Source organism: Stomoxys calcitrans, chromosome 2 (genome assembly GCF_963082655.1).
Source record: "Stomoxys calcitrans chromosome 2, idStoCalc2.1, whole genome shotgun sequence".
Taxonomy (NCBI): Eukaryota; Metazoa; Arthropoda; class Insecta; order Diptera; family Muscidae; genus Stomoxys; species Stomoxys calcitrans.
Genome location: NC_081553.1, coordinates 133,226,774 through 133,248,404, shown reverse-complemented (window position 1 = coordinate 133,248,404; position 21,631 = coordinate 133,226,774). Strand labels below are relative to the sequence as shown.

General features: G+C 38.1%; 1 protein-coding gene across 1 annotated transcript in view; it reads left to right on the top strand.

The window, feature by feature from the left end:
- Nucleotides 1-14,167: 14,167 nt before the first annotated feature.
- LOC106096085 (pituitary homeobox homolog Ptx1) overlaps nt 14,168-21,631 on the top strand; it is a 123,604-nt gene continuing 116,140 nt past the window's right edge. Inside the window, exon 1 of the mRNA XM_059363382.1 lies at nt 14,168-15,837. The gene's annotated coding sequence lies outside the window, so the exon portion shown is untranslated. The remainder of the gene's footprint in view (nt 15,838-21,631) is intronic.

Below are 21,631 nucleotides of genomic sequence, written 5' to 3'. Positions count from 1 at the left end.
CTGCCATGTTAAAATTTCTCTGTAAAGTGGTGTCGCTTTACGGCACGTCGTTCCGACTCCGCATAAAAAAGAGGCCCTTATCATTGAGCTTAAACTTTAATCGGACTGCACTCATTGATATGGGAGAAGTGTCTCTTGTTCCTTAATGGAATGTTCAGGGGAAATTTAATAGTTAGTTAGCATTATCCATTTAATTAATTGATTAAAATTGTTTTTTCTACAAAGTGGAGTCGAACTATGAGAATTATGTTAAGCGGAAAGATTGAAAAGTTGTTGAAAATTGTTTGATAAAAGATCCTTGGACATAGACATAGCGTGTCATTTCAAAGCGTGGCTAAACTTCCATCACACAGTGGAGGAAAATGGAAAAAAAACTAATAAAAAATATGCGTTTGGAGAACGGGTAGATATATCTCTAAGAAATTTTAACAGTTAGAGTTGAAGTGTAAGCGAGATCGTGTGCAAAATTTCCAAGTGCCCTTAGTTATATGGGCGCCTTTGGGCAGGTCTCTAAAGTTGATCATCTCCGTATTTCGAAAAATCGTTCAGCTGCCAACTCTCTAGTGCTCCAAAATCCCTACAAAAAAACTTCGCTTGAGGTCTACAATATCATCACTTGTTTCGGAGAAATTGGAGTTTTAAATTTATACCTACCTCCGAAGGATGGGGGTAAATTCATTTTGTCATTCAGTTTGCAACACATCGAAATATCCATTTCCGACCCTATGAAGTATATATATTCTTGATCAGCATAAAAATCTAAGACGATCTAGCCACGTCTGTCTGTTCGTCTGTCTGTTGAAATCACGCTACAGTCTTTAAATATATAAATATTGAGCTGAAACTTTGCACAGATTCTTTTTCTGTCCATAGGCAGGCTAAGTTCGAAGATGGGCTATATCGGACTATATCTTGATATAGCCCCCATATAGACCGATCCGCCGATTAAGGGTCTTAGGCCCACAAAAGCCACATTTATTATCCAATTATGCTGAAATTTGGAACAGTGAGCTATGTTAGACCCATCGACATTCTCCTTAATTTGGTACAGATCGGTTCAGATTTAGATATAGCTGCCATATAGACCGATCCGCAGATTTAGGGTCTTAGGCCCATAAAAGCCACATTTATTATCCGATTTTGCTGAAATTTAGTACAGTGGGTTGTGTTATGTCACTCCATATCCTTCTTCAATTTGACTCAGATCGGTTCAAATTTAGATATAGCTACCATATAAACCGATCTTTCGACTTAAGGTTTTGGGGCCATAAAAGGCGCATTTATTGACCGATTTTTGCAAAATTTGGTACAATAAGTTGTGTAAGGCCCTTCGACATCCTTCTTCAATTTGATCAAGATCGGTTCAGATTTGGATATAGCTGCCATATAGACCAATCTCTCGATTTTAGGTCTTAGGCCCATAAAAATTTGGTATCCAAATTTCGGATGGGGTACCTAGGGGGACCGCCCACCCCAAAACCTACCAAACATATATTTAGACCAATCACGACAATATGGGACTCAAATGAAAGGTATTTAGGATAAGAAAACGTATCTGATATCCAATTGTCGGACCAAGTGCTAGGGGGACCTAGCACTATGGGAATATGGGGCTTAAAAAAAAGGTATTTGAATGTAGAATACGAATCTGATATCCAAATTTGTGACCAAGTGTTTGAAAGGCCGCCTCTCACCAAAAACATCCACCAAAGGGGACAAATTTACGACCATAGCAATATGGGGTTCCAATGAAAGGTCTTTGGGAGTAAAGCACGAAATTGATATCAACATTCAGGAAAAGTGTCTATGGGGCCACCCCACCCCCACAACACCACCCAAATAGTAAGTATTTTCTGGCTATTGCAATATGAGGCTCAAATAGGAGGGTTTTTAAAGTGGAACACGAATCCGATATATATTTTCAAGGCCAACTCACTGAGTGGCCGCCCATCCCCCAAAACACCACCCAAGCCGGCCATTGGGAGTAGACCACGTATTTGATATCAACATTAGGGGCCAACTGTCTACGGATATCCCACCACCATAACAACCCCCAAATAGGAAGTATTTGCTCACCACGATAATTTGGGTCTTAAAGAGAGTGGAACTAAATATTTATAGTTTTTATGGCCAATACCCCAAACCGGACATATTTGCTGACTTTTGCAATAAGGTGTTTAAATGAGATTGGAAAACGAATTTGATATCCAATTTTGAGGCCAATGGCAATATGGGGTTCAAATAACTGATATATAGTTATATGATAATAGAGTACGTTGCTGATATATTTTCCGGGTTTAGTGTTTGGGGGACCACCTCAATTCCCAAAACACCCCTAAATCGGACCATGTCAATGTGGAGCTTAAATGAAAGGAATTGGGGAGTAGAGCAAGAATTGATCCCTATTTTCGGGACCAATTTTCTGGGGGTCTACCCCTTCCCAAAATACCCCACAATCCAATTTTGGGACCATGTATTTAGGACATCACACCTTTCCCAAAACACCACCAAAGGAAAAAAAATTTTCGACCATGTCAATATGTGGCTCAAATGAAAGGTATTTGAGATTAGAAAACGAATTTGATAACCTATTTTGGAAGTATATGCTTGGAGGACGCCTCATCCTGTAAACTCCTCTTAAACCAATGGCAAAATGGGGTTTAAATAAATGGTATTTGAGAGAAGAGCACGATGCTGATATTTTTTCAGGGCCATGTATCTGGTGAACCACCTCTCACCCGAAAACACCGCTAAATCAGACATCATGAGAATACTGGGCTTAAATAAAGTATTTTAAGAATGGAGTACACTTTACATCCAAACTTAAATTCGTAGACCAATAAAGTTCATGTGGGATTCAGATAAAGGCACTTATATTGTTAAACTGTTAGTCAAGCGATAAACTATTTTCGTAGCATGGTATTTCACTAAAAGATCTTTTATTGTCCAAAATAAATATTACAAGGAAACTTTTGTTCCATATAAAGTAAAAGAAGGCGCAACGGAGCGAGCCCGGGTCAGCTAGTCGACCATATAGGCCGATCTCTCGGTATTAAGTTTTGGGCCCAAAAAAGGCGCATTTATTTTCCGAATTAGGCGAAATTTTAGACAGTGAGTTGTAGTAGGACCTTCGACATTCCTCTTCAATTAGGCGCAGATCTGTTCAGATTTGGATATTTCTGCCATATATACCGATATCTCGATTTAAGGTCTTGGCCCCATAAAAGGCACATTTATTTTCCGATTTCGCCGAAATTTGGCTGCTATGAAGTCATAAATTATGCAGTTTTCAACGGATTATGGCGAAAGGTGGTTTACATATATATCCAAGGTGGTGGGTACCCAAAGTTCGGCCCGGTAGAACTTAACTACTTTTTATTTGTTTTTATGAAAGTTTGGCCGAAATTAGCTTCGTTATTTACGAAGGCATTTGTGTTTCAATTTCCATTTTTATGCATAATTTGGTTTTGTAACAAAATTTACAACAACCTTGCTGCAACAAGTGCCCACATCTGATTATTCAGTCAAAAGTAATACAGCTTCAAACTCAAAATGTGTGAAAAAAGTATATTTTTGCATTTTTTTGCCATAAAAGATTTTTCATTGATTAGCCTTTATTGAAAAAACTTATTTAAATATTGATGTCTATTCTTTTTTACAAAGAAAAAATATTGTAGATGCGTTTTAAGCGAAACTCGAACAAGATATGTAAACTTAAAAGGGTGCTAGGTGTACTTCGCCCATGCTAATGCCGACTACATCGACATCATAGATCGGTCACCGGAAGTAGTAACTGCAGTCTTTCAAAGAATCGAAAGAGAGTTAGTGAAAATGTGTCTGGAAGTAAATGGAGATAAGACGAAATTGATGGTTTCGTCTTATCTCCAAGTTCGGCCGGGCCGAATCTTGTATACCCTCCACCATGGATCGCATTTGTCGAGTTCTATGCGCAGTATCTCTTATTAGGCAAACAAAGAATATTGAATAAGAACTGTTGTGCTATTGGAGCTATATCAAGTTATAGTCTGATTCGGACCATAATTGAATGCCGAATATTGTAGAAGTCATTGTGTAATATTTCAGTTCATTCGGATAAGAATTGCGCCCTCTAGTGGCTCAAGAAGCAAAATCGGGAGATCGGTTTATATGGGAGCTGTATCAAGCTATAAATCGATTCAGACCATATTAGACACGAATGCTGAAGGAAAACGGAAAACCCCCCGAGTTCAAAAATTCCAAAGCCCAGATCTCCCGATTAGGGTACATGTTGGTTAAACAACATATGTCCCTTTAGCCCATGTAAAAAAATGTTTGCACCTTACAATATTTATAGCCTCCACAGCAAATTTACTAAAATATTGCTGATTTTGAAACCATTTCGTTGGCAACACTTAAACAGCTGTAGCTGAAATGAGTTAAATGTTTTGCCTAATTGCATACGCCATGCGCGTGGTTGTGTCCATTACGTTCTATCTGCTTTAGAAGAAACGTATAAAATTACAAAATAATTACACTACATTATCAATATTTGTTCTTATTTGGTTTTGGAAACGTATGATGATAAAATGCAAAGCGAAAAACCTATCTTGCCACACCACCATTTCATAGTCTGACAAACACAATACGGTGAACGCGCATTTTTAGTTGCTGTAAGTAGTGGCAAGAACACAGCAACAGACCAAAATTTGCTAAATTCAATAGAAAACACCTTGCAATGGCCCAAAAGCTTTTGTATGCATAGAAAAAAGTTAAAATATGTTCTTAATCTACAAATCGTTCATATTTTTATAACCACCACCGAAAGAAGGGGGTATATTCATTTCATCATTCCGTTTGCAACACATCGAAATATCCATTTCCGATCCTATAAAGTATATATATTCTTGATCAGCGTAAAAATCTAAGACGATCTTGCCATGTCCGACTTTATAAATAGAGATATTGAGCTGAAACTTTGCACAGATTCTTTTCTCGATTTAAGGTTTTGGGCCCTTAAAAGGCGCATTTATGGTCCGATGTCGCCGAAATTTGGAACAGCGAGTTGTGGAAGGCCCCTCGACATATCTTTGGCTCAGATCGGTTCAGATTTGAATATAGCTGCCATTTACATCGATCTCTCGATTATATGTCTTGGGCCCCTAAAAGGTGCATTTATTATCCGATTTCGCCGAAATTTGCTAGGCCCTTCGACATCCTTCTTTAATTTGGCCCAGATCGATCCAGATTTGAATATAGCTTCCATATAGACCGATCTCTCGATTTAAGGTCTTAGGTTGATAAAAGGCGCATTTGTAATGCAATTTCGTTGAAATGTAATACCGTGCCTTATGTTAGGCTTTTCGACATCCGTATCGTATATGGTTCAGATTGGTCTATATTTGGATATAGCTTCAAAAGAGACTAATATTTTGTTCTACAAAATTGAACAATGGCTTGTATTTATTAGACCACTCAATTGGCCCAAATTTGCCGAATTTAGTCAAATCGGACCATATAGCTGCTATGGGGGATGGATTACATGTATACTCGAGGTGGTGGGTATTCAAAGTTCGACCCGGCCGCACTTAACGCCTTTTTACTTATTACATTTTACTGACGTATTTCGCAATATTTTGTAGGAAAATGTTATCAGCTGTGTGTCTGCAATGAATTCGCAAAATTTACCAACAGCAACCATGGTTGACACATTTTGTTCAAATTTCACTACGATAGGTTTTCTTTACTTAAAAAAAGAATTCGCATTAAAAAAAGTTTTTTCAATAAAGACTAATCAATGACCATTTTTTTCCATTTTTTGATTCCAAACTGTATAACTTTTGATTGAATAATCAAATGTGGACACTTGTTGCAGCACAGTTGTTGTAAATTTTGTCATAATTCTAAATCACACTAAAATTGCCTTCGTAAATTGCAAAATACAATCAGGTCTCGGTTAAAATTTGAAAAAAAGTCGAATATCCCCGAAACCAGTGGAGATATTGTAGGCCTCAAGCGGTAGGGGTTTTTGAGCACTATCCAGCAAAAATTGTTGAAAATCGGACCACAAATGAGAATTTGGCAGCACCAACAAATTTCGAAATACCGAGGTGACCGACTTTAGGGGCCTGCCAAAAAGGTATTTTTTTTTTTTAAATATTGCACACGTCTCTAGCACCTCAGAACAAATTTTTCAATAGTTCCTTCTGATTTTCTTCCACTGTGCATCGCTCAAGACCGCTCATATCTATATGACTGTGAGGCTCCCGGCTTTGTAGCTAATTTTTGTGATACTTATTCAACACCCTATGAAATTGGCTTACGTGATGCTCGTTTACCTGCAAGTCAATATCTCCTTCTTGACACTTTCTCAAATCCACCTCTAACAACATTATTCTCTTTTATTTGACAATTGCAGCGGTTGCAACTTCTCATGTGTGTAATTTCATTGATTGTAACAACAATGGATTTTGTTACATTGGCTTCCCCCTTGGCTGCTTTTTACAGTCAAATGTTTTTATACCCACCACCATTGGATGGGGGTATACTAATCTAGTCATACTCTGGAAGCCTCAATTTTTGTCCCATTTGGCTGAAATTTTGAACAAAGCGATCTGTTATGGCTTCCAATAAATGTACCAAGTACGGTTTAAATCGGTCTATAATCTGATATAGCTCCCATATAAACCGATCTCCCGAATTGACTTCTTGAGCCCCTGGAAGCCTCAATTTTTGTCCCATTTGGCTGAAATTTTGCACATAGTGTTCTGTTATGACTCAACAACTGTGCGAATCTAGATTGGTCTATATGGCAGCTATATGCAAATCTTGATCGATCTAGGCCAAATTGCAGAAATATGTCAAGGGGCTAAACTTAACTCACTGTCCCAAATTTCGGCGACATCGGACAATAAATGCGATTTTTATGGGCCCAAAACCTTAAATCGAGAGATCGCTCCATATGGCAGCTATATCCAAATCTTAACCGATCTGGGCCAAACTGAAGAGGTTTTTCGAAGAGCTTAACAACTCATTGTCCCAAATTTCAGCAAAATCGAATAATAAATATGGCTTTTATGGGCGTAAGACCCTTAATCAGCGGATCGGTCTATATGGGAACTATATCAAGATATAGTCCGATATAGCCCATCTTCGAACTTAACCTGCTTATGGACAATAAAAAGAATCTGTGAAACTTTGGTTTCAGCTCAATATCTCTATTTTTAACGACTGTAGCGTGATTTCAACAGACAGACGGACGGACATGGCAAGATCGTCTGAAATTTTTATGCTGATCAAGAATATATATACTTTATTGGGTCGGAAATGGATATTTCGATGTGTTGCAAACGGAATGACAAAATGAATATACCCCCATCTTTCGGTGGTGGGTATAAAAAGCTAAACAGGTATAAAAGTTTGTCTTTGCTAATGTTGCTGCTTGGTTGCTAGGTAAGAACTGTTTCCAATTTTACGATTCATTGCTCTTTGATTTACTCTTGTTGCCATAAATAATTCGTGCCAACGTTTGTGCATATATAAGCCAAATTTGGAGATTACGTCATTATAAGTATACGATTGATTTTAATAATGTAATGTTTATGGAAGCTAAATTTTGGCATGAATATATTTTTATACCTTCCACCATAAGATGGGGGTATCGTCATTATGTTCGTAACACCTCGAAATATGCGTCTGAGACCCCATAAAGTATATATATTCTTGATCGTCATGTCATTTTAAGTCGATCTAGCCATGTCCGTCCATCCGTCTGTCTGTCGAAAGCACGTTATCTTTCGTAGGAGTAAAGCTAGCCGCTTGAAATTTTGCACAAATACTTTCTATTAGTGTTGGTCACTTAGGATTGTAAATGGGCCAAATCGGTCCATGTTTTGATATTGCTACCATATAAACCGATCTTGGGTCTTGATTCCTGAGGCTATAGAGGGCGCAATTCTCGTCCGATTTGACAGAAATTTTGCACGTAGTGTTTTGGTATCACTTCCATCAACTGCGTTAAGTGTGTTTAAAATCGGTTCATAGTCTGGTAATGCTGTCATATAAACCGATCTTGGATCTTGATTTCTTGAGCCAATAGAGCGGGCAATTCTCATCCGATTTGGTTGATATTTTGCATGAGGTGTTATGTTATGACTTCCAATAACTGTGTTAAGTATGGCGTAAAGCGCTACATAACCTGATATAGCTGCCATATAAACCGATCTGGGATCATGACTTCTTAAGCCTCTAGAGGGCGCAATTCTCATCTACAATGTTCAGCATTCATTTATGGTCCGAATCAAACTATAACTTGATATAGCTCCAATTGCATAACAGTTCTTATTCAAAATTCGTTGTTTGCCTAAAAAGGGATACCGCGCATAGAAATCGACAAATGCGATCCATGGTGGAGTGTATACAAGATTCGACCCAGCCGAACTTAACATGTTCTTACTTGTTGTATCTGTTATGTTCGAGGATGGGCTGTAAAGGATTATATCTTTTCATTGCCCCCGCATAGACTGAACTCCAGATATGAAATCTTCAGCCCCTAAAAAGCGTATTCAATGTCCGATTTTATTTAAGTTTGGAAAGACTTATAAGATACTAGGCGTCGTATGACCCACGAGCTGTTTGACGACGATGGAATATTTAAACCCATCAAAATACAACGTTTTCGATGGCTAGGTTATGCTGTCAGAATGTGTGAAAAACTCTTTTAAAGGCGACTATAAAAGAAAACGTAAAAGGGGAAGACCAAAACTCCGATGGAGTGACCAAGTGGGGAGCGTCATCTTGAAATTAGGTGTCAGAAATTGGAGAAGAAGCGCAGTAGATCGATACGCTTGGGCATCTATTCTACTTTCGGCGGAGGAGTAAATTTTCTGTGATGTCCAATTAAAGTAAAGTAATATACTCATCCCAGTCCGTATTTTTATGTAGCTACCATATAGATCGATCTCTAGATTAAGCCTATAAAATGCGAATATATCGAATATGGTCCATATCGGTCCAACTTTGGGTGTAGGTCCCACATTAATGTACCTCCAATTTTCGATATTTTTGCCCTGAAACCCACATTTTGTCTATAATTTGGTAGGCTCCTTTTTCTCGGCCTGGCGAAAGTATAACCCATAGACGAATCGACCAATATTTTACAGTACCTCCTATACAAGGGTACATTTCACAAATAGAGATTTTTGCACCGAATTTAGCAAAGTCTCGATAGAATTTAGAATAGATGAAGTCCGATTTGGGGTTTAGCGGTCTTTTTCCATGTTTAATGGTGTCGGAAACATCGAAATAGGAAAATTCTACGTTTTTAAAAATGGTCTTTGATAATGCGATACACAAAATCGAATAGAATAGAGATATTTTTGTGTTTTTTTGGGTTTTATAGAGAAAGTGATAGAGAATAAAAGTTCATTATTCAAACTCGCAATAAAATGTAATGTTCTACTTGGGATTTAACATTTAGAAAGACACCAGTTGAAAGTCGGCTAGGATATATAGACCATTTCAAGCTTTAATTCGTATACAAAAGAGGGGGAAATTAAGCGGAATTGTGGAAAATTTAGTAAACTTTCGAAACGTCTACTTTTTCAAATTCATCAAAAAGTCGACTTTTTGCAGAGAAAAGTCTAAAAGACGACTTTTACCATTTGGATAAAAGTCTGAAAGTCGACATTTCGCACCACCAACTACGTATCCCTAAACTAAAGGTTACTTTAGCATATGATTTGAAAATGCCGATTAGCCATCTAAGTCGAATATGCGCTTTCCTAACTTATGGTCATAAAATACCGTTTTTACTTTTTGGAGATTGTTAAGCTTAAAAGTGGATATTTTGCCGCTGAAACTGCACAGAAAAATAACTCTTAGAAAAAACAAACTACCAAATTTGTTTGTGAAACTTGAAAGTCTCAACGAATTTTAGCATTGAATCGAAGACATTATTTGTTGATATACATAAATAAGTCTCCACAACTGACTTGACAGACAAAATTATTGAAATTTTGGGGACTTTCAACAAATTCTGCACAGTTGTTGGAAAACAACTCATTAAAAATTTCAGCCAAATCGGATAGGGATTGCGTCCTCTAGTGGTTAAAGAAGTCCAGATTCAAGATCGGTTTATATGGCAGCTATATTAGGTTATGAACCGATTTAAAGCATACATAGCACAGTTGTTGGAAGTCATAGCATAGCACGTCATGCAAAATTTTAGCCAAATCGGGTAGGAATTGCGGCCTCTAAAGTCTCAGGAAGTCAAGACCCCAGAGCGGTTCATATGACAGATAAATCAGGTAATGGACCGACTTAGACCATACTCGACACAGTTGTTGGAAATCATAACAAAACACCTCATGCCTCAAGAAGTCAAGATCCCAGATCGGTTTATATCATGGCAGCTATATCATATATATATATATATATATATATATATATATATATATATATATATATATATATATATATATATATATTTAAAAATATTTAGAGTGGTTTTTACCTTATTTTGAATTTAATTAATTGAAACCCTTATTACTGTGCAACAGTACATATTGAGTCATTTCATCATAAAGAAGATGATGTCGGTAGGCACTAGGCACTAGGCCTGCGAGCAAGACTAAAAAAACTTGAATTCATCAGTTCAATCCTCTGCGGCACCAAAATTAATCAAATGTGTTTGAAAGGTAATAGTAGTTGAGAGATTGACAGAGAAAACCCCGAGAGCAACAGTAAAACGAACGAGTCAAAGCAGCGTGAGCCGAACAAAGAAAATAAAAATATCACCAGCCGAAGCAAAGCAAATGTGGTGGCCTGTTGGATGGTTTTTTGTCTTAATTATGGAGATATTGTTGTTGTTATATGTTGGCTTGCAAAGAGTGCCTGTTAACAACAAATTTGTATTTTGGGTCGTTGAGATTCAAAATAAGTTGTTGCAGGAAAATTAACAACTTTCGTAGTTGTCTTTTCGACCATAGTTGTTATTTTCCAAAATTATTTTTAACTGTGTAGGCGATGTAATGTATGTTAATGCAATTTTGGCCACGAACATTTAACTAAGGAAATAGGGGCAACGTCTCACATATCAGTCAGAACTGTCCGATTCAAGTTTAAGCTTTATAATAGGAAACCTACTTTTTATAGCCAAGTATCACTACTTTCCCATTTTAAGTAAACAAAAACTGTTATTTACGCTAACTTTTTTACTATGTATTTTGAATTACGTTTCGTTGAAAGTAATTTACATTCTTACAGTAATATTACATAGTGTTTTAAGCTCCTTCATTATCGATGTCGATTTTACATTATCCTCATATCAATAAATGCTTCCATTGTACATTACTTGACAGTGAGAGTTCCTTCTATATAGCCGACTGCGTTGTGAAGAGGTGCTGTTTTTGTGGGCTGACCCTTGATATAGCTATTGTTTTCGTATGGTTCTGCTTTCCCTACTTTGGGAATGAAAATTATGTTTGTGTACCTGCAGACCACAGGTACATATATATAAATACCCTAAGCTAGGGATACAGTTCTGTGCCGCCTGTTGAAAGGAACCGAAACTTTTGATGGCTATAAAGATTTTAGACTAAGACAAAATTTCAGCCGCAGTCATGAAAAGAAAATGTGTATCCAAGATATCATCTAGAATTTAGACATTAGATATTGTCTATACATTATTTGCTTTTAAATGAAATAGGCTTGGATCGTTTGCAGCCTAGGGGCCTCGGATCCATATTTCATGGAGATGCATCTGATCCCTACTCACCTCACCAATATAGTTTCTTAGCTCAGCCCTATAGAGATATCTTCTTTAGACAAGTTAGGCTGTTGCTTCTGGTCTTTTTTGTTGCGGTTCTAGGGCATAGATGGGCAACAATACATAAATTTCTATATCCGCCGGCGTATGAAAAACGAACAGTAGCACACGTATAGTGTATGCAACTTCGTGTTTATTCGTTCTGTCGATGCATTGTTGTTATTTTACACTTGGTGGTTGTTCGGGTTTTAGTGCCCCTTATACAAACACAATTAAGAATTTTTAATTGTGTTAGTGTGGCCATCATTAAGAGATTAATCCACGGCCTTCATGTTCCGCTTGACTAACATTTCAATGTCTACCGCAATTCCCACTTTCTTTACAGATCCACTAGCGAAAGTCCCGTAGTCAACTGGTCAAATGTACTTCGCTTGGTACAAATATGTTTGTTTTTCTGTAAATGGCTTTGTCTCGAATCAGGTATTGTTTGTAGTTAAATATAGCATTTACATGTACATAGCAATAAAAAGTTTATTACGAAATCTTCTTAGGTTTTGTATTTAAAGGGGTTATTTTTGGTTTTTGCAAGATTGATTTTTACAATTTTTTATAGTAACTTAACTAACATTTAGATAGACCAGCAAATATGAAAATTAAGTTTGGGTCTTCCAAAAATGGAAAACTCACCTAAAACGAAATAGAAACTGAACGTTACTGAAGTGTAGGTATATAAATAAATGAAATTCTTGTTATTTATTGACAAATTCAATAGCCTACCCATCCATAAAGGCACTCGTCTAAAGAAGGGAACTTTGAAGAGCAAAAACAGTGAAGGATGTTCCGGTAGGGAGCCGACGGAAACCTTGCCTATCACTTTGGGGGAGGGACAGCTTTTGATATTGAAAAATGGTTCGAAAGCGAATGAATCCAAATAAATAAACAAACAAACGCCTTGAAGCGCACAACAATGGCCCAAAAGGCAAATGGACGGAGTCGAGGTGGATGCTGGCTGGCTGGCTGCTAGTGATGATGAAGCAGCTATAATTTTCACACAAAAGAAACGGCAGCCAAGCACAGGAAGGCAAACAAGCAGTCAGTCAGGCAGTATATAAAAATGTATTAAAATGACAAACACGCAGGCACTCACTCATATACATCCATATGTATGTTTGCTTGTATGCACAAACAAAACCGCCAACAAAAATGGCAATGAACGAACAATGACGCCCGTTGACGCAGAGCGGGAGGAGTAGAACGATAGGAATGAAAAGGGGCTGTTGGAAAAAGAGGCAACAAATAATAATAATGGGATAACAAAACGCCCTTGACACCCAGTAAAACAAACAGCCAAAGAATGCCAAAAAAGAGGATTAAAGTCATTCATACAAAATGAAACTAAATCAGCAACCACAACAACAACAGACAAGAATGAGAAACAGCAGAAGTACAAAAAGTACTCTTCCAACAACAAGAACGACATGAAGAAAACAAAAAAAAAAAAAAAAAAATAAGACAACACCAAAATAACCAAATGAGAATGAGGAATAACAAAGGTTACCAAGGACCCAGCAACCCTTTTATGGGATGATGGGAGAAGAAGGGAAGAAATTCCCCCCTCTCAAAACAAGCCAAACAAAAATAAAGGGCAAGCGTTAAGACTTTATTTGGAAATTTTACAACGGGTGTTCGTTCATTTAAGAAAACGCGTGTTTGTATAAAACCAGAATATTAGCGAAATTTAACTTTTATTTTTGCCGTGTTTTTCTCACATGAAAGAGCTGCTCTACAATGCTGTTCCAATCGAATGAATAGTTTAACCAAGTAAAGCAACTCTATTGGGGATGTTGAATAAACATTTAAAGGGCTCACTTAAAGCTACAAAAAACAAGAGATTTGCAGAGTGAGAGAAAGAGAGAATTGTCAAACCTCTATCTTTCCTTATTTAACATACACGACACTCATCGACGATGGTTGTCGTTTAAGGCTTTGTTTATCTGGAAGGGGTTGCAGTGCTGGTCGCGTTATACTCAGTAATGGTTGCCCAACAACAATGCTCTGTTTTTGTCGCATTCACTCGTAGCGAGGCAATCTCTTTCTTTCGCCTTCTTGGTTAGGCATTTACTCGTTGCTTGTCTCCACCATTTGCATCAGTGTGAGAGAACATTAGTGTTCCTTGTCTTTTGGCTAGTGAGAGTGAGCCTCGAACAGACTTGGTGTTCTTGGTTTTTGTGGCTCTCCCCCCTAAGAGTTCGTTGAAAACGACGAGTACTCGTTTCGCATTCTTATCAGAACTTGTGTTGTTGGCCACACTTTCGCTGATACATTGTGCTTGGTGGGTGTGCGTGTGTGTTCCGATGTTTTGGTTGCCATAGACAAACTCTATTATTAAGCATTGTGCCTGGTCTGTCTGCCTTATCTCATCGAATGTTCATCGTGAGCACAGCGATAAGAACACTTGGAACACTCTTAGTCTGTTGTATGCATATGGCTGGGGCGCTGGTATCTTCTGCTTGCCTGGCTGGCAGGCTATTTATCTGGTGTAGGATAGTGTGCGCCGCTCCGATGTTTTAGATTGCTTCTGGTTGGTATCGCTCTCACGGCCCTGCCATTTGCTCCCAGTGTGTGTGATAGTCAGTCCGTTTTGAAGTCTCGCGGCAAAAGCATTTATGCGCCACGGTAGAAACTCGCTCGTTTTAGGCGCCTTCATCGAAGGCCAAGTTTGACAAATTGACTTCCCGTCGTAGTAGCTTAGCGACATAGGAAGTAAAAAGAAAATCGTTACCAAATACAGCTCGTTGTGAGCCACCAAAACGCAAGGGCCTTCCCACTTTTGTAACGAGTAAAGTTGCCCTAAAGAGAGTTAGAGAAGCACTCTGCCAAACAAACCCCCCCGAAAAAGGGGTGGCAAGTACCCATAACCGCCCTAAAGTGTTCTGATGTTTCTTTCTAGTAGTGGTGGTTGTGTGGCGGCGCTGTAGCTTTGCTGCCTCTGCTGCTTAAACGTTTATGAATGCGAACGCGTGAAATTGTGTGCGTGCGTGTGAGTGAAGTGAATCTACTTTAGCAGTCTCCGGCGGCGCGTTTCCGTTTTCCTTGGCTGCATTGCCATTCGTTTACGGTTACTCGTAAAGCAGACAACAGACAAAACAAATACCGCTCGTTTAACCTCATTACCAATCAATCCCCACCAGAGTTGATACACCAATCCGCCGACCAACCAACCAACCGACCGTCATCAACAGATACCACTCTTGATTGCACTCTGCCTAAAGAGCCCAACAAATCAAGTCAAGTCATTCATTGTCCGTCGTTGTCCGCCACACCGTTGTGTCCACGAAAGAAAATTCTCTTCATTCTAATTACCCCGCTGGATTAAATTATTTAAACAGTTAAGCCGTCGCGTATTAGAACTCCAGAGCTTTGAAAAACAAAAACCAACAACAAAAAAGTTGCATCAAAACAAAAGAAAAACAAGGTTGCCGCCGTCGCTTTTAAACGATTCATGATTGGCAGCAGCAGTAGCTGTTAGTGAAAGTGTTATGAAAACAAAAAGTGGCCAATAATAAAACAAAATCGTAGCAAAAGTAAAAAAGAGCCCATGAAAATGAAATGAAAAACAAATGAAAACATAAAACGGTCATTCAATTCAACAAATCCACCTCTTAATCCCCTTAAATACTAAAAATTAAAAAGGAATTTCTTGTGGGATAAAAAATTATTATTATTGGCGTGCAAATCGGAGGCGAATCAAAAGAAAAAAATGTTAACAACACTTTAAAGCAATAAACAAAATTCCATTAAATTAGACAACATTTAGGAAAGCAAAACAAAACAAAATTCCCCCCGAGTAGAGAAAACTGTTTGTGGTGAAACGAAAACAGAAATAACACAGAAAACTACACACAAAGGAAAAACAAAACATTTGAAAAAAATTGTAAAACTGAAAATTTATGCAAAAGTAAAACAAATGAAAAATCTATAGAGCTATAAAGCGAAGAAACAAAAAGCTTTGAACATAAAAGTGGATTAATTATAAATAAATCATTCTCTCTCGCTCTCGCACTCCTCAAAAGATTATAAATTACAACTGAAAGGTGAGCATATGCAACTTAGTAACATAAATAAGAAAAAAAAAAAAACATAATCAATAGACCTCTATCTAACAACTCGTATTTATCCATCCATTCGCGTTGTCTGTCCACCCCAGAAGTTTGACAAATGTGTTCCTCCAGTGTTCCAAGTGCAAAGTTCGCATCGCTATTTAGTTTAGCTCATCCCCACCATGATTTATGATCGTCATCATCATCATCATACAAATATTTCTCTCTCACTCTATCTCTCTCATTGGATCTGGTTCCACGGTCTCGGCCTTCCTCTTGGCCACGGTGTCTTAGCTAAATTATTAGACAGATTTATTATGCTAGACCAAAGATAATTAAAGTTAATCCTAAGCACATGGGTTCTTTCGGAGCATTTCGGCAAATCACTTAAATCAAAATCGCATTTTATGAGGTCAACAATGATGGAGCTCGTCCGTTCGCCCGTTGCCCAAAGACAAGGCAATAAAATATTTTTTTGTATATTAACTTCCGAAAACTATTGGCATTTTAAGATCAAGTGTTTATAAATTACTAAGCATTAATAAAACATTAAAAAAAAGAAGAAAAATAAATTTTAGCATTTTTTGATAAAATTTTAGGAAAGAAACTTTCCTGAGTGGCCCTTTTAATGCAGTAGAATTTCGAATCTTAAATGGTAAAATTTTTATTAGTACCAACATCTATGGTTAATTTCTAAAACAACAGCATGTGTGAAGCATTCGAAGGTGGCAGCAGGTTTAATAACTGACCTCGCTAGGAAACCGAAATTTATCCTCATGTTGTAATATCTTGAAAGCGAAAATTCTCTCAACCATGCAATCATTGCCGTCGCTTCTATATTCTTAGTAAGTCACTTGATAGGTCTGATAATATCTAAAGCGAGGTTGTAAATATTATAAATTTGTAATAAGAATTGTCGGTTTGCGCACTTTTTGTACACGATTTGAGAGCATATGTTTGACACTGTGTTTTTAACCACACCGTGGTCGAGTTTGACACCGCCGTGTTTGCTTATTCCAAGAAATACCAGGAAATTGTAAATTTGTCCATGGACATTCAATTTAGCAACGTCTGGGATATTTCTCTCATAACAATCAATGCTGTCCGATTCAAGTTTAAACTCCATTTTATTCACGTGCCGCAGATCCACCCTATTTGGTAGAGAAGTGTGACTCATCTGAATACCTTAAAAGGTCCCCATCCTTTTTAAGAAGATAACTACCGCTAAAGTATTTCTTCTGATGTTTTTGCACGAATTCGAAACAATGTGTCATATGTTAATTATTTTTGTACCCTCCACCACAGGATGTAAAACATCGAAATATTGATCTAGGACCTCAAAAACTGCATATATTCTTGTTCGCCATAATTTTTTAAGTCGATCTAGCCATGTCCGTCTATCTTTCTGTGTTAAACCCTCTAACTTTCGAAGGAATAAAGCTAGCCGCTTGAAGTTACGAACAAATACTTTCTATTAGCATAGGTCGGAAGGGATTGTAATGAACCATGTTTTGGGTATACAGAGCTGCCTTATAAACCGATCTTCCATTTATACTTCTTGAGTCTCTGGACAGCGCAATTAATATCTGACTTAACATCAATTTTGCACATTCATTTCTTCTATGACATTTAAGATACGAGCCCAATATGGTTTGAATTGGTCCATATCCTGATATAGCCGCCATATAAACCGATCTCACAATTTTATTTTGTGAGCCCTATTAGTCTAGGTCGGACGGGGTTGTAATGAACCATGTTTTGGGTATACAGAGCTGCCTTATAAACCGATCTTCCATTTATACTTCTTGAGTCTCTGGACAGCGCAATTAATATCTGACTTAACTTAAATTTTGCAGTGATTTCTTCTATGACATTTAAGATACGTGCCCAATATGGTTTGAATCGGTCCATATCCTGATATAGCTGCCATATAAACCGATCTCACGATTTTATTTTGTGAGCCCTATTAATGTAGGTCAGATGGGATTGTAATGAACTATGTTTTGGTATACAGAGCTGCCTTATAAACCGATCTCCCGATTACACTTCTTGAGTCTCTATAAAGCCCAATTCATATCCGATTTAATTGAAATTTTCTACAAAGACTTATTCTATGACATTTAATATATGTGTCAAATATGGTTTGAATAGGTTCATCACCTGATATAGCACCTACATAATCCGATTCCACGATTTTATTTTTTAAGCCCCTAGAGGGCGCAATTCTTATTCAATTAGGCTAAAATTTGGACAATGACATCTTCTATGACCTTCAACATACGTTCCAAGTATGATCTGAACCGGCCTATAACCTGATATAGCTCCCATATGAACCGATCTCTCGATTTTACTTCCTGAGGTCCTATAGGATGCAATTCCGATTTGGTAGAAATTTTGAACCATGACATCTACTATAGTCTCAAATATCCAAGCCAAGTATGGACCGAATCGGACCATAACCTAATATAGCTCTAATATCGCAGCAATTATTATCCCTTATCCTTTATTTGCCTACAAAAAGATACCGGGCAAAGAACTTGAAAAATGCGATCCATGTTGGAGGGCATATAAGATTTGGCTTGGCCGAACCCTCCACCATAGGATGGGTGAATACTAAATTCGTCATTCTGTTTGTAACTCCTCGAAATGTTCCTTTGAGACCCCATAAATTATATAAATTCTTGATCGTCATGTCATTCTAAGTCGATCTAGCCATGTCCATCCGCCTGTCCGTCGAAAACACGCTAACTTTCGAATGAGTAAAGCTAGCCGCTTGAAATTTTGCAGAAATATTTCTTATAAGCGTAGGTCGGTTGGCATTGATTGGCATTTAGGGCCATATCGATCCATGTTTTGATATAGCTGTCATATAAACCAATGTGGGGTCTTGACTTCTTGAGACACTAGAGGGCGCAATTCTTATTCGATTTGGCTGAAATTTTGCATGAAATGTTTTATTATGATTTCCAAGAACTATTTAAAATGTGGTTCAAATCGATCCGATTTGCAATTCTATCCGATTTGGCTGAAGTTTTGAATGAGGTGTTTTGTTATGACTTCCAACAACTATGTTAAGTATGGTTCAAATCGGGTCATAACTTGATATAGCTGCCATATTAACCGATCTTGAATCTTGACTTCTTGAGCCACTAGAGAGTTCAATTCTTACCCAATATGGCTGATATGTTGTACAACGACTTCTCTTATGAACTTCAACATACGTGTAAAATATGGTCTGACTCGGTCTATAGCCTGAAACAGCTCTCATATAACCGATCTACCTATTTTACTTTTTGAACTTTCAAGGGCGCAAGTTTCATTCGAATTGGAAATGTTACACAACGACTTCTACTATGGCCTCCAACATTCAGTTCAATGATGGACCGAATCGGACGATAATTTGATATTATAATTTCAATATCATAGCAATTCTTTCCTTTTGGCATATGTTTGCCTACAAAGAGATACCGGGAAAAGAACTGGACGAATGGGATCCATGGTGGAGGGTATATTAGATTCGGCGCGGCCGAACTTAGCACGCTTTTACTTGTTTATTATGAAATAGATTTAAATAGTTTCAAATTTTAAACTGGTCCATATAAATATTTTACGAAGAAACTTTCTCTTAAATACTCCAAGAACTGCCTCTGCTGCTTCCAAAAGTACCCATGCTTCACCCATACTACCCAACACGGATAGTATCAGTGTCTTGTATAGTGTAATCTTCGTCTGTCGGGAGGTGGCCTTGTTTCTAAACTGCTTAATTTGTCCACAGTAGCATCTGTTTGCCAATATTATTCTTCGCTTAATTTCAAAACTGGTGTTATTCGTTTCGATTACGGCGGTGCCGAGGTAGATAAAGTTACTGACTGTCTCAAAGTTGTGGTTCCAAATTTTCTCCATTTTCTTTATCTGCTCGGTTGTACAAGGCGTTTTGGGAGTTGAAACCATCCATTTCGTCTTATCTCCATTTACTGCCAGACCCATTTTCACTGATTCTCTTTCTATTCTTTCAAAGGCTGCAGTTACTACTTCCGGTGACCGACCTATGATATCGATATCGTCGGCATAGGCGAGTAGCATGTGTTCTGCATCTGCATCTCGTATAATCTTCTCCAACAGGATATTAAAGAGATTACACGATAGGCTGTCTCCTTGTCTGAAACCTCGTTTAGTATTAAATGGTTCGGAGAGATTCTTTCCTATTCTTAATGAGGAACGCGTATCAGCAAGTGTCATCCTGCAGATTCTTATTTATTTTGCAGGGATACCAAACTCAGACATGGCTTGAAATACCTTTGAACGTAAAGGGGTATCGAAAGCGGCTTTGTAGTCAACAAAGGGATGGTAGGTGTTGATTTGTCCTTCTCGGGTCTTTTCCAGGATTTGGCGCACTGTGAATATCTGGTCTAGGGTGGATTTACCAGGTCTAAAGACGCATTGATAAGGCCCAATTGTCCCATTGACTTAAGGTTTTAATCTTTCTCGCAGTACGCTCGAATGTATCTTGTATGCGATGGGGAGGAGACTTATTCCTCTGTAAGTGGCGCATTCCGTCTTGTCTCCTTTCTTGTGTACGAGACATAGTATGCTGAGGTTCCATGGGGTATGCGTTCTCCTAGCCAGATTGCGCAGATAAACGGATTCATACGCCTTATCAGCGTGTCGCCTCCGGTCTTAAATAGTTCAGCGGGTAACCCGTCGGCTCCTGCTGCCTTATTGCTCTTTAGTCGGGTCACTGCTACTTGGATCTCATTCTGACTAGGAGGCAAACATTCTTTACCATTATCATTGATTGGTTCTGCGATATCCACTTCGCCGCCAACATCGGACACTATCAGTTGGGTAAAATTTTCTTTCCATATTCTCAGCATGTTATCTGCGTCAGTTACCAAGTTTCCTTCTTTGCCTCTGCAGGAGGATCTGCCTGCACCAAAGCCATCGGTTTGATGTTTAATTCTTTGGTAGAGTTTCCGGATTTCATTCTGACTCCAGTTCGCTCACACTCATGTCTTTCCATTTCCTTTTCCTTTCTGCGGAATAGACGTTTCTCCTCTCACCTTTTCTCCCGATACCTCTCCTTTATCTAGCGTTGTTACTGATTGCAGGGTTGCTCTATATGCGGCATTATTGGCTTCAGTAGCAACTCGACGCTCTTGGTCTGGAGGAGACTTTCGGTACCAAAGTACGGATTTCGCGGCATTTTTCCATGGAGTGGGCAATAGTTTGCCACTGTGCCATTATATAATCGAGACAAGGAGTGCTTTCATCAAGCAGTTGAGTCAGTCGAGTGAAGCATGCCGCTGCCATCTGTTGTGTTTGAAGTTTTTCAATGTCCAGCTTCCGTGCAGTGTCAGATCGTATTTTCCTCGCCATGTTCAAACGGGTGCGAACCTTTGCTGCAACAAGGTAATGATCCGAATCTATATTCGCTCCACGGATCGATCATACATCTATGTCAATAGTTAAATTTTCCTGAAGATAAAAATCTAACACTAAGAAGATTGTTGAAAAAAAAAAGGTTTTGGTCCTTGGCGTCGAAAAATCAAGTATTTTGGTTCTCTTTTCGCAGAACAGTTTAAATAGCACATATGCAATTTTCTACCGTCTTTTATGGTAGATAATTTCAATTGTGTATACATAGAAGCCCACTCGACTCCGTTTTCACACTGTCCTTTTATCTACTTGATTAAGTTGTTGGAGAAATGGTGTTAATGGGAAGTTAGTCCCTGACCTACGCGTCGAAATCTAACCCTTTCTAGCGTATTAGACCATTTAAATACTTCCT